Source organism: Atractosteus spatula, chromosome 10, assembly GCF_055471065.1.
Source record: "Atractosteus spatula isolate fAtrSpa1 chromosome 10, fAtrSpa1.hap1, whole genome shotgun sequence".
In the NCBI taxonomy this organism is placed as follows: Eukaryota; Metazoa; Chordata; class Actinopteri; order Semionotiformes; family Lepisosteidae; genus Atractosteus; species Atractosteus spatula.
In genome coordinates this window covers 5,624,245-5,642,112 of record NC_142715.1, presented here as the reverse complement: position 1 = coordinate 5,642,112, position 17,868 = coordinate 5,624,245, and the positions used below count along the sequence as shown (strand labels likewise).

General features: G+C 47.5%; 1 non-coding gene and 2 pseudogenes across 1 annotated transcript; 2 read left to right on the top strand and 1 right to left on the bottom strand.

Annotated features, from left to right (window-relative positions):
- The first annotated feature begins 10,515 nt into the window (after nt 1-10,515).
- On the top strand, nt 10,516-10,634 carry LOC148824568 (5S ribosomal RNA; annotated as a pseudogene).
- Nucleotides 10,635-11,256: 622 nt separating this feature from the next.
- Nucleotides 11,257-11,419, bottom strand: LOC148824567 (U1 spliceosomal RNA). The gene has a single exon (XR_016092345.1). It is a non-coding gene; the product is annotated as a U1 spliceosomal RNA (small nuclear RNA).
- Nucleotides 11,420-16,940: 5,521 nt separating this feature from the next.
- Nucleotides 16,941-17,059, top strand: LOC148824566 (5S ribosomal RNA; annotated as a pseudogene).
- Nucleotides 17,060-17,868: the final 809 nt, after the last annotated feature.

Sequence of the window (17,868 nt, the reverse complement as noted above, 5' to 3'; positions counted from 1 at the left end):
GGCTGACCTCATCCAGGCAGGAACCCTTCCGCTCAATCAGATAGACTGAGGGAGGGAGAGGGGGCGGGTCTCCGCCTCCTCCAGTGGAGAGTATCAGCTCATTCACGCTTCCGGCAGCCTTGGGGAGCGGTTGTCCCTGTCCTAACAAAGCTTGTTCAAGCCTGGCCAGGCGGGCGGCTACTGAATCCTTTTGTTCAGCTTTATCTAGCCCTTTCCCTCCCCCGGTGTTCTCATGGCACTTGGGACGCTGGGTGCGGTCCTGTGTGCCTGCTTTGGAACAGGGCTTAGCCAGCTCAGGAGCCTGTGCTCCTTCGAGCAGGAGGGAATTAACCCTGCTGGCTCTGACGGCGAACACAGTCGCTTTAGCAGCTTTTTGCTCAGAGCGACTTTGGACATCATACTCCCAGGCTTTCTGCAGGAATCTCTTAATATCAGTCATTTTCATGGTCTGTGCATCTGTATGCATTAAGATCATCTTTCTGACTGACGGGTGGAGATTCGCAATGAATAAACCCTTGAAATGTGTGTTCTCTTCGCAACCCTCATCATTTCGCCCTGCAAAATAAGTTCGTCTAAGTCTCTCGTAATATTCGCGAGGGGACTCTGCTCTCTCGTGCTTAATGTTAAGGGCGGCGGCTATCGCGGCAGTCGGGTCAATGAACGCACTGTATTCTTCGATAAGTGCATGACAAAGCTGTTCAAAGTCATTACAGACTTTTTTCATCTGCCTAGCCATCCACTCATGTACAGCTCTGCTGGTAGTTTTCCTGACCAGAAACACTTTCTCCTGTTCTGTGGCATTTGGCAGGTACTGCAGGGTATACCTGAGGTCCTGAATATAACTCTCGATATTATTCTCTGACACTGCGGGGTCAAATCTCTCTATGTCCTTCGCTAGCTCTCTCAGAGAATGGAGATTTATTCTTCTAGCTTCTCCGCTGACGGAGATATGGAAGAGATCGTGGTCAGACTTGTCGCTGCTAGAGAGAGTGCTTAATAGCGACTCGAATTCAGACCTTTTAGCAACCATCGTTAAACTTAAAGAGTATTACTTTTAAGTACGAAATCACAGTTTTACCACAGAAAACCACAAGATCAAGTATGCAATCAACCCGGTAGATTGCAAAAGATCACAAAACAATCAAGCACTGCTTAAAGAGCAAGGGGAACTTTTTTCCTTTCGGCTTTCAGCACACTGTATTGTCGTGTTTGAAACCCGCGGCGTTTTATATTGAATTATTCCGCTTGGTTGACTCATTTCAGTCTTGCCACGCCCACCCAGGGACGCCAAAAATGTAATGTTTCATAGCCGTTCAGGGACGCCAAATATGTAATCATAGCCAAAATGTAAATGTAGTGGCTCTCTGAAGGCACCAGTTCTGTAGGGTTTGGGCATTTACTGTGACAATTATTAATTGTAGCAGTAAATCACAAAATTGATTCTTTTGATGGCTTTAGAATCCAACCATGCGATATAACTCAAACAACGCACACACACAGGTACTAATACACGAGGATACATTTATTAATACATAGAATATGCATATAAACCTAACAGATCTTATCGAGAGGGTTATCAGAATACAAAAGATATATATTCATTCAGTTACAAAGAGTTACATATATCAAGAGGACATACGTTCAGTATATCATTCATTTAGACCGTTTCGTAAATGAACTTGGTTATAACTTCTACATTAGATACTCAAAACAAGTACATAACTCTTAGGAATTAAATTGATATCAACTGGTTTGGATAACAATTGAATTCTCGAGCTGTAATGCATTGAAGTTGAATACTCATCCAATTTCTGGGGATTCAGATCTCCAGCGGGCACAAAGAAACAGTTGCAGGCTGTTGCTGTCCAATCCGCGCTCTCTGGCTCTGTGCCAGGCTGTGCTGTGCGGCTTGCGACGGTGCGCTGCTGATGCTCACTGACCGGATAGTTAGTGTTGGCTTTAACTAGCAAAGTTTGTGCACAGGAGAAAAGATGACTGTGGGTCCCAGCAAGTCAGGAAGAGGACCAGTTCGTTCCTGATGAAGCGCTAGTTCTGAATAGTGATTCAGCTGTCCACAGTTCCGACCTGTTCACGAGGCCTGCTGCTGTTGCTAACCTCGGGTGGATCCTCTGGTTACTCTCTGGCAACCTCCGCTCTAGACTCTTAGAACAAAGGAAAGTTCTGGCACTCGGACACACTGGCCGTTCCGTGGTTGTCCGGGCTGAGTCTCAGGATGGTCAGGAGGCGCGCTGCGAGAATGTCCATCCCTTGGGAGCCTTCTGCTCCTGGGTTGTCCTGCCCTGGAATTCTCCTTTGAATTCCCTTTAGAAAAGTCCACAGAAGTCTCCTGAATCCCTGAATCTCTCTGAATCTTTTGAATCTCTCAGGCTCTCTGTGTTGCCTGTTTTTACCTGGAGGAACTTCAGCTCGTCGATTGGCTGAAAGTTCCATGGGCATCCCACATGGGTTACTCGGCCCTACCAGTCCCTGATTGGTTGATCAAGGTGAGATATGAGTCACTTACTCCTGACACCTAGGAATGCAGTCCAGATGTCCATCTGGCACTCCCTAGACAGATAGGCGCCAATGGATGACCATTGATCATGATAGCCAGGCTTAGCTAAGTGCATCCCCCTTTGGGAGCTGTCCTAGGACCTTAAATCACCCTGCACTAATGGTCTCTCTGTGGCTGCACCACAGAGATGAACAGAGAAATGGGGCCTCATTTGGGAAGCTCAGAAACACTTAATTCTGCCTTATTATTAAGCCTCGCCGCTACACAGTGAACCTGTCTCTCAATAATAATAATAATACAGTGTGTGACCTCCTGTCCCAGCCTGGGGAACAGTGAGCCAGACTCTCAGTAATAATAATACATTGTGATCTCCTGTACCAGCCTGAGGAACAGTGAGCCTGTCTCTCAATAATAATAATCCAGTGTGTGACTTCCTGTCCCAGCCTGAGGAACAGACATTGAGCCTGTCACTCAATAATAATAATACAGTGTGTGACCTCCTGTCCCAGCCTGAGGAACAGTGAGCCTGTCTCTCTATAAAAATAATATAGTGTGTCATCTCCTGTCCCAGCCTGAGGAACAGTGAGCCTGTCTCTCAATAATAATAATATAGTGTGTGATCTCCTGTCCCAGCCTGGGGAACAGACAGTGAGCCTGTATCTCAATAATAATAATACAGTGCTTGATCTCCTGTACTAGCCTGTGGAACAGACAACAAGCCTGTCTCTCAATAATAATAATGCAGTGAGTGACCTCCTGTCCCAGCTTGGGGATCAGTAAGCCAGACTCTCAACAATAATACTACAGTGTGATCTACTGTCCCAGCCTGAGGAACAGTGAGCTTGTCTTTCAATAATAATAATATAGTATGATCTCCTGTCCCAGCCTGAGGAACAGACAGTGAACCTGTCTCTCAATAATAATAATAAAGTGTGTGACCTCCTGTCCCAGCCTGAGGAACAGCGAGCCTGTCTCTCAATAATAATAATACAGTGTGATCTCCTGTCCCAGCCTGAAGAACAGACAGTGAGCCTGTCTCTCAATAATAATAATAAAGTGTGTGACCTCCTGTCCCAGCCTGGGGAACAGTGAGCCAGACTCTCAATAATAATAATACATTGTGATCTCCTGTACCAGCCTGAGGAACAGTGAGGCTGTCTCTCAATAATAATAATCCAGTATGTGACTTCCTGTCCCAGCCTGAGGAACAAACAGTGAGCCTGTCTCTCAATAATAATAACCTAGTGTGGAATGTCCTGTCCCAGTCTGAGGAACAAAAAATGAGCATGTCTCTCAATAATAATAGAATAGTGCGTGATCTCCAGTCCCATCCAGAGGAACAGACAGTGAGCCTGTCTCTCAATAATAATAATACAGTGTGTGACTTCCTGTCCCAGCCTGAGGAACAGACAGTGAGCCTGTCTCTCAATAATAATAATACAGTGTGTGACCTCCTGTCCCAGCCTGAGGAACAGTGAGCCAGACTCTCAATAATAATAATACAGTATGATCTCCAGTCCCATCCAGAGGAACAGACAGTGAGCCTGTCTCTCAATAATAATAATACAGTGCGTGACTTTTTGTCCCAGCCTGAGGAACAGACAGTGAGCCTGTCTCTCAATAATAATAATACAGTGTGTGACCTCCTGTCCAAGCTTGGGGGACAGTAAGCCAGACTCTCAACAATAATAATACAGTGTGATCTACTGTCCCAGCCTGAGGAACAGTGAGTTTATCTGTCAATAATAATAATACAGTGTGATCTTCTGTCCTAGCATGAGGAACAGTGAGCTTGTCTTTCAATAATAATAATATAGTATGATCTCCTGTCCCAGCCTGAGGAACAGACAGTGAACCTGTCTCTCAATAATAATAATAAAGTGTGTGACCTCCTGTCCCAGCCTGAGGAACAGCGAGCCTGTCTCTCAATAATAATAATACAGTGTGTCATCTCCTGTCCAAGCCTGAGGAACAGTGAGCTTGTCTCTTAATAATAATAATACAGTGTGATCTCCTGTCCCAGCCTGAGTAACATTGAGCCTGTCTCTCAATAATAATAATAATACAGTGTGTGATCTCCTGTCTTAGCCTGAGGAATAGACAGTGTACCTGTCTCTCAATAATAATAACCTTGTGTGGAATGTCCTGTCCCAGTCTGAGGAACAAACAGTGAGCATGTCTCTCAATAATAATAATGCAGTGTGTGACCTCCTGTCCCAACCTGAGGAAAAGTGAGGCTGTCTTTCAATAATAATAATACGGTGTGTCATCTCCTGTCCCAGCCTGAGGAACAGTGAGCTTGTCTCTCAAAAATAATAATACAGTGTGATCTCCTGTCCCAGCCTGAGGAACAGTGAGCCTGTCTCTCAATATTAATAAGACAGTGTGTGATCTCCTGTCCCAGCCTGGGGAACAGACAGTAAACCAGTCTCTCAATAATAATAATCCAGTGTGTGATCTCTAGTCATAGCCTGAGGAACAGACAGTGAGTCTGACTCTCAATAATAATAATACAGTGTGTCATTTCCTGCCCCACCCAGAGGACCAGACAGTGAGCATGTCTCTCAACAATAATATGAATAAACTGTGTGATCTCCTGTCCCAGCCTGAGGAACAGAAAGTGAGCTTGTCTCTCTATAATAATAATATAGTGTGTGACCTCCTGTCCTAGCCTGAGGAACAGTGAGCTTGTCTCTCAATAATAATAATACAGTGTGTAATCTCCTATCCCTACCTGAGGAACAGTGAGCTTGTCTCTCAATAATAATAATACAGTGTGATCTCCTGTCCCAGCCTGAGGAACAGACAGTGAGCCTGTCTCTCAATAATAATAATAAAGTGTGTGACCTCCTGTCCCAGCCTGAGGAACAGTGAGCCTGTCTCTCAATAATAATAATACAGTGTGATCTCCTGTCCCTGCCTGAGGAACAGTGAGCCTGTCTCTCAACAATAATAATACAGTGTGATCTACTGTCGCAGCCTGAGGAACAGTGAGCTAGTCTCTCAATAATAATAATACAGTGTGATCTCCTGTCCCAGCATGAGGAACAGTGAGCTTGTCTCTCAATAATAATAATATAGTATGATCTCCTGTCCCAGCCTGAGGAACAGACAGTGAACCTGTCTCTCAATAATAATAATAATTCACTGTGTGACATCCTGTCCCAGCCTGAGAAATAGACAGTGAGCCTGTCACTCAATAATAATAATAAAGTGTGTGACCTCCTGTCCCAGCCTGAGGAACAGCGAGCCTGTCTCTCAACAATAACAATACAGTGTGTCATCTCCTGTCCCAACCTGAGGAACAGCGAGCCTGTCTCTCAATAATAATAATACAGTGTGTGACCTCCTGTCTTAGTGTGAGGAACAGACAGTGAACCTGTCTCTCAATAATAAAAGCCTTGTGTGGAATGTCCTGTCCCAGTCTGATGAACAAACAGTGAGCATGTCTCTCAATAATAATACAGTGTGTGACCTCCTGTCCCAGCCTGAGGAACAGTGAACCAGACTCTCAATAATAATAATACAGTATGATCTACTTTCACAGCCTGAGGAACAGACAGTGAGCCTGTATCTCAATAATAATAATACAGTGCGTGATCTCCTGTACTAGACTGAAGAACAGATAGCGAGCCTGTCTCTCAATAATAATAATACAGTGTGTCATTTCCTGCCCCACGCAGAGGACCAAACAGTGAGCATGTCTCTCAACAATAATATGAATAAACTGTGTGATCTCCTGTCCCAGCCTGAGGAACAGAAAGTGAGCCTGTCTCTCAATAATAATAATACAGTGTGTAATCTCCTGTCCCTACCAGAGGAACAGTGAGCTTGTCTCTCAATAATAATAATACAATGTGATCTCCTGTCCTAGCCTGAGGAACAGACAGTGAGCTTGTCTCTCAATAATAATAATACAGTGCGTGATATCCTATACTAGCCTGAGGAACAGACAGCGAGCCTGTCTCTCTATAATAATAATATAGTGTGTGACCTCCTGTCCCAGCCTGAGGAACAGTGAGCCTGTCTTTCAATAATAATAATACAGTGTGTAATCTGCTGTCCCTACCTGAGGATCAGTGAGCTTGTCTCTCAGTAATAATAATAAAGTGTGATCTCCTGTCCCAGCCTAAGGAACAGACAGTGAGCCTGTATCTCAATAATAATAATACAGTGTGTGACTTCCTGTCCCAGCCTGAGGAACAGACAGTGAGCCTGTATCTCAATAATAAGAATACACTGCGTGATCTCCTGTACTAGCCTGAGGAACAGCGAGCCTGTCTCTCAATAATAATAATACAGTGTGTCATCTCCTGTCCCAACCTGAGGAACAGCGAGCCTGTCTCTCAATAATAATAATACAGTGTGTGATCTCCTGTCTTAGCGTGAGGAACAGACAGTGAACCTGTCTCTCAATAATAATAGCCTTGTGTGGAATGTCCTGTCGCAGTCTGACGAACAAACAGTGAGCATGTCTCTCAATAATAATACAGTGTGTGACCTCCTGTCCCAGCCTGAGGAACAGTGAGCCTGTCTCTCAATAATAGTAATACAGTGTGATCTCCTGTCCCAGCCTGAGTAACAGGGAGCCTGTCTCTCAATAATAATAATACAGTGTGTGATCTCCTGTCTTAGCCTGAGGAACAGACAGTGTACCTTTCTCTCAATAATAATAACCTTGTGTGGAATGTCCTGTCCCAGTCTGAGGAACAAACAGTGAGCATGTCTCTCAATAATAATAATACAGTGTGTGACCTCCTGTCTCAACCTGAGGAAAAGTGAGGCTGTCTTTCAATAATAATAATACAGTGTGTCATCTCCTGTCCCAGCCTGAGGAACAGTGAGCTTGTCTCTCAATAATAATAATACAGTGTGATCTCCTGTCCCAGCCTGAGGAACAGTGAGCCTGTCTCTCAATATTAATAATACAGTGTGTGATCTCCTGTCCCAGCCTGGAGAACAGACAGTAAACGTGTCTCTCAATAATAATAATCCAGTGTGTCATTTCCTGCCCCATCCAGAGGACCAGACAGTGAGCATGTCTCTCAACAATAATATGAATAAACTGTGTGATCTCCTGTCCCAGCCTGAGGAACAGAAAATGAGCTTGTCTCTCTATAATAATAATATAGTGTGTGACCTCCTGTCCCAGCCTGAGGAACAGTGAGCCTGTCTCTCAATAATAATAATACAGTGTGTGACCTCCTATCCCAGCCTGAGGAACAGACAGTGAGCCTGTCTCTCAATAATAATAATACAGTGTGTCATTTCCTGCCCCACCCAGAGGACCAGACAGTGAGCACGTCTCTCAACAATAATATGAATAAACTGTGTGATCTCCTGTCCCAGCCTGAGGAACAGAAAATGAGCTTGTCTCTCTATAATAATAATATAGTGTGTGACCTCCTGTCCCAGCCTGAGGAACAGTGAGCCTGTCTCTCAATAATAATAATACAGTGTGTGAAATCTTATCCCAGCCTGAGGAACAGACAGCGAGCCTGTCTCTCAATAATAATAAAAATAATAATAATAGAGTGTGTGACCTCCTGTCCCAGCCTGAGGAAGAGACAGTGAGCCTGCCACTCAAAAATAATAATACAGTGTGTGATCTCCTGTCCCAGCGTGAGGAACAGACAGTGAGCCTGTCTCTCAATAATAAAAATACAGTGTGTGACTTCCTGTCCAAGCCTGAGGAATAGACAGTGAGCCAGTCTCTCAAAATAATAAAAATACAGTGTGTGACCTCCTGTCCCAGCCTGAGAAAGAGACAGTGAGCCTGCCTATCAATAATAATAATACAGTGTGTGACCTCCTGCCCCAGCCTGGGGAACAGTGAGCCAGACTCTCAATAATAATAATACAGTGTGATCTCCTCTCCCAGCCTGAGGAACAGTGAGCCTGTCTCTCAATAATACAAATACAGTGTGTGATCTCCTGTCCCAGCCTGAGGAACAGACAGTGAGCCTGTCCCTCAATAAGAATAATACAGTGTGTGACCTCCTGTACCAGCCTGGGGAACAGTGAGCCAGACTCTCAATAATAATAATACAGTGTGATCTCCTGTCGCAGCCTGAGGAACAGTGAGCCTGTCTCTCAATAATAAAAATACAGTTTGTGATCTCCTGTCCCAGCCTGAGGAACCGACAGTGAGCCTGTGTCTTAATAATAATATTAATAATACAGTGTGTGACCTCCTGTCCCAGCCTGAGGAAGAGACAGTGAGCCAGCCACTCAATAATAATAATACAGTGTGTGATCTCCTGTTCCAGCCAGGGGATCAGACAGTAAACCTGTCTCTTAATAATGGTAATCCAGTGTGTGATCTCCTGTCCCAGCTTGAGGAACAGACAGTGAGCCTGTCTCTCAATAATAATAATACAGTGTGTGATGTCCTGTCCCAGCCCAAAGGAAGAGACAGGAAGCCTATCTCTCAATTATATTAATAAAACTGTTTGATCTCCTGTCCCAGCCTGAGATACAGGCAGAGAGCCTGTCTCTCAGTAATAATAATAAAGAGTGTGATCTCCTGTCCCAGCATGAGCAACAGAGAGTGAGCTTGTCTCTCAATAATAATACAGTGTGTTTTCTTCTGTCCCAGTCTGGGGAACAGAAAGTGAGCTTGTCTCTCAGTAATAATAATATAGTGTGTGATCCACTGTCCCAGCCTGGGGAACAGAAAATCAGCCCGTCTCTCAATAATAAAAATACAGTTTGTGATCTCCTGTCCCAGCCTGAGGAACAGACAGTGAGCCTGTCTCTCAATAATAATAATAATAATAATAATAATAATAATAGAGTGTGTGACCACCGACAATGGCCACAACACAGGGGAATGGCACCTGTAAAGTGTTAATTGGGGCACAGGAACAGCCCGTCTCGTCTCGGGGGCCGGCTTCAAAGACAATACAGCAAACACAGCGGGGCGGGGGAAGAAGATGACACGACACATGCAGGTAGTTTCAGCTCCGGCGGGAACGAGTCATTTGTCGGTCTTTTCAAGTGCTGGGAGCCGAGTAATCCTTCGCTTGTATCGTTTCTCCCCGGTGACTAGATCTCACCCTGCGACTCTCGACTGAGCTCACCCACGGCAGCCCAGAAGGTGTGAGCCTAGCCGGCACCCGGATGGGAGATTCCCCCTGGAAAAGCTCAGGTTACTGCTGCTCCTGCAAGAGGTGTGACTGGGACCAGTAGGGAGCGCTCACCCTGCGGTCTGTGTGGCTTTCTTATGCCCCAGCATCCTGATGGCGACACTCTGCTGCACAAACAGGCGCCGTCCTTCGGGGGAGGCGTAAAACCGAGGTCCCGACCCTCCTTGGCCATTAAGAAATCCCAAGGCGTCTCTCAAAAAGAGACGCCGGGGGTGTCACTCTGGTGTTAGTGTTCCCCTTTACCAATCAGTCGGGGTCTCCTCCTAATCCCCGTCTCATATGTAACAATCAATGACGAGGCCCCCCTGTCCCGCGATATTGTATTTGTCTCCTGGCCGCTGGCTGGCGCCGTGAGATTTAGTACTTGCGCAAGAGACCGGGGGCAGAGCGCGAACGCGGTCCCCCGCCCCCCACAAAGTGTGCGCTCCAGGTTCCCTCTCGGGGCTCTGCAATACAGCGGAAAGGCAGCGAGAAGGAGCCTCTTGCTCTGACGCCGCAAGGCCACAAGAGGGCGGAGGCGCCGCGCGCCCGGCCGACGTGTTGGACTGGTGCGCTTTATGTGCTGAAATAAACACGCGACAGCCCACAAATGTTTTCAGAGTGCTGTGCACTGGAGGTTTTTGTCTTGTGAAGACTTGCCTTGTGCTCCTCCGTGCAGTTTGTTTGTCCTCCTCCAGTGCGGGACAAGCCAGCACAAGGGAGCACATTCGCCAACATCCAGGCATGCAACGCGATTTGGAAAGAGGCTCCTTTCCAAAGAGTTGCACATGATCGATCCTTCAGTCCCGCTCGGGGGGAACGGAGCCCCAGCCACACACAGCTTCAAGTAGCGAGTCAGGTGGTGCTGTTTCTGCTTGTGGCCGCACCACCTTGAACGTGCCTGATTTTGTCTGACCTTGGAAGCTAAGCAGGGTCGGGCCTGGTTAGTACTTGGATGGGAGACTGCCTGGGAATACTAGGTGCTGCAAGCTCTTGCTCTCGGCCAGCAGGAGTTGCCGTTGGTGCCGTAGGCTTTGGGGGGAAAACCTAGAGGATGGAAAGGTGATCTATAGTCTCATCTCTACAGATGTTTTGTTGCTATGGCATGTGTGTGACCCATATAAAAAAAAAAAACGTTTGTAAAAGGAATATCGAAGCTGCCTCTAAATCTGCAAATGAAGATGAGTCGATAAACCACTTGTTTTTCATATAACTATACATATATTCATTTATTACTGATTTCATTCATTGAGCACGGATACAACAGAGGTACAGCCATTCACTGTTTGACATGTCTGCACTGGTACAGAACCTAGCAATCAGAAAACGGGTGAAACTGTCTTTAGAATTAGCATACAGTACCGAGTCCCCCATGACCAAATAAAGGCTAACCTCGATAATCAGCCTAAATAATGCAGACTACAGCAAAACGACTGACTTTGAAAAGGGAATGAATGTCCGGAAGGAGTAGTGTAACCAGCTTGAAATGCTTCTCCGGACCTCTAACTAAAAGAAACCGGGAACCGGCAGTGGCATCGACTCCTTTCGAACTGGGATCCTATCGCAGCTCGTGGTGTCGTAACTCTTCTGTATCTGATATTGGACCAAGCACATCAGGGGAGAGCGCGAACGCAGTCCCCAACTACCAGAAATGATGCAGTCGAGATTCCCACATTTGGGGAATTCGCAGGGGTCAGCACAGCCGGAGTGCAATGGCCGAGCCTCGCCCTGGGTGAACCGATTTAAGAACTTTATTTTCTTTTCACAAAAAAAATACAGGACATCAGAAATTAGAAAGCTTTACATTAATATACATACTTAAAACAGTATATATGATCACATCTCATTACATTTTGACACGGTACCAGTTACATAGCAACAATTTCTTTTTTTCTGGTGCAAATCACATTCTTTACTTAAACATGATAATGTTTTTCACAGTTTCTTGAGATATTGACCTATGCTCTCTATTTCCCACAGATTTTCTGCTTCCTCCCTCCCTTCTCTCCACAGATCTCTGAGGTAATAGTTCTCTCGGGTGATGAACAGGGCCAGGCTACCTGCTGCCTTGACTGGGACCTCGATGCCTTTGAACAGCCCCATGTTCCTCACTGTCCACAGGGCGTCTTTCCCACTGTTCACCACGGCCCAGATCCTGTCAGACACGTCAGGAGGAAGTTTGACAGGAGAGATGCCGTATATGACGAAAGCAGCGGTCAGGGTAAATTGGGGCGAGAGAGCTTGCAACCAATCTTCAAACTGTGCCCAGAAGGCCTTAGCAAAAAAGCAGGACCACAGGAGATGGGTCACAGTCTCCTCCTCGCCGCAGCCCACCCTAACGCAGCGAGGGCTGGGGGTGAGGCCCCTACGGTACAAGAAAGTTCGTACCGGTAAGCACTGGTGGACGGCACTCCAGGCTAAATCTCTGTGAATGTTGCACAGAAACTTAGAGGATGTGTGTTTCCACACCTTCCTTGTTTGGGCTGATGTTAAAATGCCCAAAGGGGTCTGCCTATTGTTCTGGGGTGCAACGAAATCTTCCAGTTTTTTTTACGCTGACATCTTGGAGGGGAATATGGCCAATTGGGTGAGATCTTAGAAAACTTTGAACTGTCCCATAATTTGCAGGGCATGTGTCAGAGAGTGGGACATCCAGCTTGGGTCTGACACCCCACACTCTGAACACCTCCCTACCTACCCAGAGCCTGGAAAAATAAGTCCAGGTACGCGCTGCAGGTGCTGTTGCAAAGCCTCTCAGCACAGAGGCCAGGAAAATGCACAGCAGCTTTGTAGCAATATCTGGGACAGACTTCCCCCCTGAGGGTAGTGGCCTGTACATTATTTCCCTTCTGAGTCTTTCCTGCTTCCCACCCCATAGAAATTGAAACATCAATCTCCTCAGCACCGCCGCAACACGGTGTGGGATTGGGAAGGTAGAAGCCAGAAAATTCAAGACAGGCAAGAGCTCGGCTTTGATGACCAGCACCTTCTCTGTCATGGTGAGGTCTCGGTCCTTCCATTGCATCAGTTTTTTGTTTAAGATTGGAAATTTGTTCTGCCAATTTACTGTTCCCATCTCTTCTCCAAAATACACCCCCAGGACCTTAATTCTCTTCTCTTGCAGCCTGAGATCATGTCCTTCTTTTGACTCCCTCCAGTTCTGATAAAAAATCTCACTCTTAGATGTGTTAATTTTTGCAGAGGAAGCAAAAGAGAAACGATCACAGCACTGCAGAGCTCTGCTAATTGAGGTATTGTCAGAGAGGAGCAGGGTGACATCATCCATGTATAGAGATGTCTTTACTTCTCCTCCCCCACTTCCAGGCACTGGTATCCCATTAATGGCCTGATCCTGGCGCAAGGCACAGGCTAAGGGCTCCATAGCCAAAACGAATAACAAGGGGGATAATGGGCAGCCCTGCCTCACCCCTGAACAGACTTCAAAGGGGCATGATCTATTACCATTAACCATTACTCTGCTGTTGCTACCTGTGTACAGCAGGTTAATCCACTTTCTCATGATGGGGCCAAACTTCATGTGCTCAAGTACCGATGTTAAGTACTGCCGGTTTAGGCGGTCAAAGGCCTTTTCTAGGTCTACACCTAAAATGCACAGAGGGAGGGAGCGATCCTCCGAGTACAGACAGACATCCCTCAACAAGGCCAGGTTGTCGCTCATCAGGTGTCCTGCTATCCCACAAGTCTGTTCTTTCCCTACCAGTGAGGCCACTACATTTTGTAGGCACAGGAAAAGGGCTTTGGACAGGATCTTAGTGTCCACACCTAACAGGCTGAGGGGTCTCCAGTTCTTTATGTCATTCTTTGCTCCTTTCTTAAACAAGAGAGAGATAGTGCCTTCTCTTAAGGAGTCAGGCAGCAATTCTGTCTTATAGCTTTCCTCGAATAGGAGCAGTAGCGGATCCTGAAGCAGATCCCAAAAGGTGCAATAAAATTCTTTAGGGAGCCCGTCAGCACCCGGAGTTTTCCCCTTCTGTAAGCTCTCCATAGCCTGTCTCAGCTCTTCTACTGTCAAATCCCTCTCAAGTACTTCCCTATCTTCTTCACTCAAAACGTTTTCTAGCTTTGAGGTAAAAAATGAATTTCTTCATCCTTTACCTCTGTAGAGCTGTACAGTCTTGAGTAGAAGGCCTCGGTGCAGGAGAGGATAGCACTTGGCTCTGTTCTCTCTCGTCCCTCCTCATCAACTACACTTTCCATGAAAGACTTGGAGCCTACCACTTTCCTGAAAAAGAAGCGAGTACACTTCTCATTTTCTTCCAAGAACTGCACTCTGCTTCTTAACAGCACTCCTCGACTACTTTCTTCGGCTATGCTCCGGATGTCCTTTTTTAAAAGGGTGATATTGATTAGCCGCAGGTTAACGGTCCCCCATTCCACATCCACACACAGCAACCTGCCATCTATGACCCTCTGAATACTTTTCAATTTGAAAGCCCATCCTTTGAAAAGAATGGCCACGCCAGAGGCTCTGTTGTTATTGTCCCCTGACCAAACAGAAGGCCCTTTATCCCACCTATCTTCAAAGCTTTTATACCTCTCTTGATAGGCTAAAGCACACTCCTGCAACATCAACACATCTCCCTCTCTCTGCTGGAGGTAATCAAAGACAGACTGGCATTCAACTCTGTCATTGATACCTCTGGTGTTAAGAGAAATTATGTTTAGAGCCATATTACATAAGAAAGTGGAACCAGTCTTTACAAAACACATTTCTCTTCTGTCTCACCTGTTACCTTCTTCTTTTTCTTTTTCTTCTTACCAATTTCCTGCCAGCCATCCTCTGAATGAGCCTTCATCAGGGTTCTTTGTTTGACTTTGCTTTGGCTTTTCGGGCCGGTTTGGCTGAAACAAGCACTGCCTCATCCTTTCTCATTTTGAGTTTATTGGCGTAGGCGTGAGGGCAGTTCTTAAAAACGTGTCCTTCCGAGCCACATAAATCGCACTTTGGCAGCATTGAACAGTCAGAGGCTAAATGTCCCTGTTTGCCACAGGTCTTGCAGCATTTCACAGTGCAGGACGATGCCAGGTGTCCCACAGCACCACAGCGCCGACACACCTTTGGTTGTCCTACATAAAAAACATAGCCATTGCAGGCGCCCAGCCGGACTGAAGAGGGCAGGTGCCTTAAGCCTCCATTTACGTTGTCCGGTAGCAAGCGAACCTTGAATTTCCTTTCTCCTGTTTTTATACCGTCAACATCTCTAACCTCAGTTCCATGGTGGACGGTGCAGTACTGGTTAAGCCAGGTGTGAATGTCCTCCGTCTTTGCCAGTTCCGAGAACATAACAACATGCACTGTATTCCTCTCTCTCTGTGTCAAAGGCTGCAAATTGATCTTCTCAAGGACAGAAACTTTACCTCTTTTTGCCTCAAACACATCCCCTGGGTGAACCTCCTTCTTGATCAAGGTATCTCCCCTGCCAGGTAAGTATGAGTTGTACAAGCCCCTGCAAGCGGCCCGCACCCACAGCACAAATCGCGCAGCCTAGGCCAGCTCCTCGCCCCGCACGCCACCGCCTCCTGCTGGGCCCATTCTTTCGCACACTCACACGCCACACTAACACTCAAAAGTGTGGGCAAAACGAGAAAACGAGCGCGCCGTTTCCTACACATCTGCAGTCGCCAATGCGCATTCGCAGCATGTCCCGGGACGCAATTCGGCCTCATTTGCATAACACCAGACGGGCAGATCGCTACGCAAGCTCGTGTCGAGAGCCTGCCACACACCGAACAAACACCGGAGCCTTTTCAGCAATTTCCAAAAAACGGGCCTGCTCGCCTGCCCACAAGGCTCCGTCTCTTACCCGCTCTCCAGAGCCTGCTGCCTTCTGTGCTGTTCTCTCGGCACCACTGCAGCGCACACAACTCCTGCAGCGCGGGGAGAAAGTTTCCACGCTCCGCCGCAGGGAAGGCTCGCTCCGTGCGCACACGTCCTTTCAATGCCAGTTCAACAAGTGCTCCGCATTAGCAGCGTCGGGGCTCCTGCGTGTCGCACCTCACCTCACCTCGCACAGCCCCCTCCTTGAATGTCTGGCGCTGGGCATGCCCCGCTCTCCTCCACCTTATCTTATCGCGTGTGACCACCGACAATGGCCACGATGCCGGGGAATGGCACCTGTAAAGTGTTAATTGGGGCACAGGAACAACCCGACTCGTCTCGGGGGCCGGCTTCAAAGACAATACAGCAAACACAGCGGGGCGGGGGAAGAAGACGACACGACACATGCAGGTACATTCAGCTCCGTGCGTGAACGAGTCATTTGTCGGTCTTTTCAAGTGCTGGGAGCCGAGTAATCCTTCGCTTGTATCGTTTCTCCTGGTGGCTAGATCTCACCCTGCGGCTCTCGACTGGACTCACCCACGGCAGCCCAGCAGGTGTGAGCCTAGCCAGCACCCGGATGGGAGATTCCCCCCAGAAAAGCTCAGGTTGCTGCTGCTCCTGCAAGAGGTGTGACTGGGACCAGTAGGGAGCGCTCACCCTGCGCTCTGTGTGGCTTTCTTATGCCCCAGCATCCTGATGGTGACACTCTGATGCACAAACAGGCGCCTTCCTTCGGGGGAGGCGTAAAACCGAGGTCCCGACCCTCCTTGGCCTTTAAGAAATCCCAGGGCGTCTCTCAAAAAGAGACGCCGGGGGTGTCACTCTGGTGTTAGTGTTCCCCTTTACCAATCAGTCGGGGTCTCCTCCTAATCCCCCTCTCATATGTAACAATCAATGACGAGGCCCCCCTGTCCCGCGATATTGTACTTGTCTCCTGGCCGCTGGCTGGCGCCGTGAGATTTAGTACTCGCGCAAGAGACCGGGGGCAGAGCGCGAACGCGGTCCCCCGCCCCCCACAAAGTGTGCACTCCAGGTTCCCTCTCGGGGCTCTGCAACACAGCGGAAAGGCAGCGAGAAGGAGCCTCTTGCTCTGACGCCGCAAGGCCACAAGAGGGCGGAGGCGCCGCGCGCCCGGCCGACGTGTTGGACTGGTGCGCTTTATGTGCTGAAATAAACACGCGACAGCCCAGAAATGTTTTCAGAGTGCTGTGCACTGCAGGTTTTTGTCTTGTGAAGACTTACCTTGTGCTCCTCCGTGCAGTTTGTTTGTCCTCCTTCAGTGCGGGACAAGTCAACACATTCGGAGCACATTCGCCAACATCCAGGCACGCAATGCGATTTGGAAAGAGGCTCCTTTCCAAAGAGTTGCACACGAACGATCCTTCAGTCCCGCTCGGGGGGCACGGAGCCCCAGCCACACACAGCTTCAAGTAGCGAGTCAGGCGCAGCTCCTTTTGCTTGCGGCCACACCACCCTGAACGCGCCATATCTCGTCTGATCTTGGAAGCTAAGCAGGGTCGGGCCTGGTTAGTACTTGGATTGGAGACTGCCTGGGAATACCAGGTGCTGCAAGCTTTTGCTCTCTCGGCCAGCAGGGGTCGCCGTTGGTGCCGTAGGCTTTGGGAGAAAAACCTGGAGGATGGAAAGGTGATCTATCGCCTCATCTCTAGAGATGTTTTGTTGCTATGGCATGTGTGTGACCCATATTAAAAAAAAAAAAACATTTGTAAAACGAATATCGAAGCTGCCTCAAAATCTGCAAATGAAGATGAGTCGATAAACCACTTGTTTTTCGTATAACTATACATATATTCATTTATTACTGATTTCATTCATTGAGCACGGATACAATAGAGGTACAGCCATTCACTGTTTGACATGTCTGCACTGGTACAGAACCTAGCAATCAGAAAACGGGTGAAACTGTCTTTAGAATTAGCATACAGTACCGAGTCCCCCATGACCAAATAAAGGCTAACCTCGATAATCAGCCTAAATAATGCAGACTACAGCAAAACGACTGACTTTGAAAAGGGAATGAATGTCCGGAAGGAGTAGTGTAACCAGCTTGAAATGCTTCTCCGGACCTCTAACTAAAAGAAACCGAGAACCAGCAGTGGCATCGACTCCTTTCGAACTGGGATCCTATTGCAGCCACGCAGTTCGTGGTGTCGTACAGATGCAGCCATTCAAAGTGCGCGGTATAGATACATACCGGAGGTAATTGGCTACGGCGTCGCGCATCGTGACGCACGATGGCTCAAAATACCACGGTACGTGATTGGTTGACTGACAGGGGCACTCGTGGGCCGTTGGTCTGTCTTAGAAAGATTTACAGTAAATGTCTTTACTGTGCCCGTTTTAGTATTGAATATTTATATGGA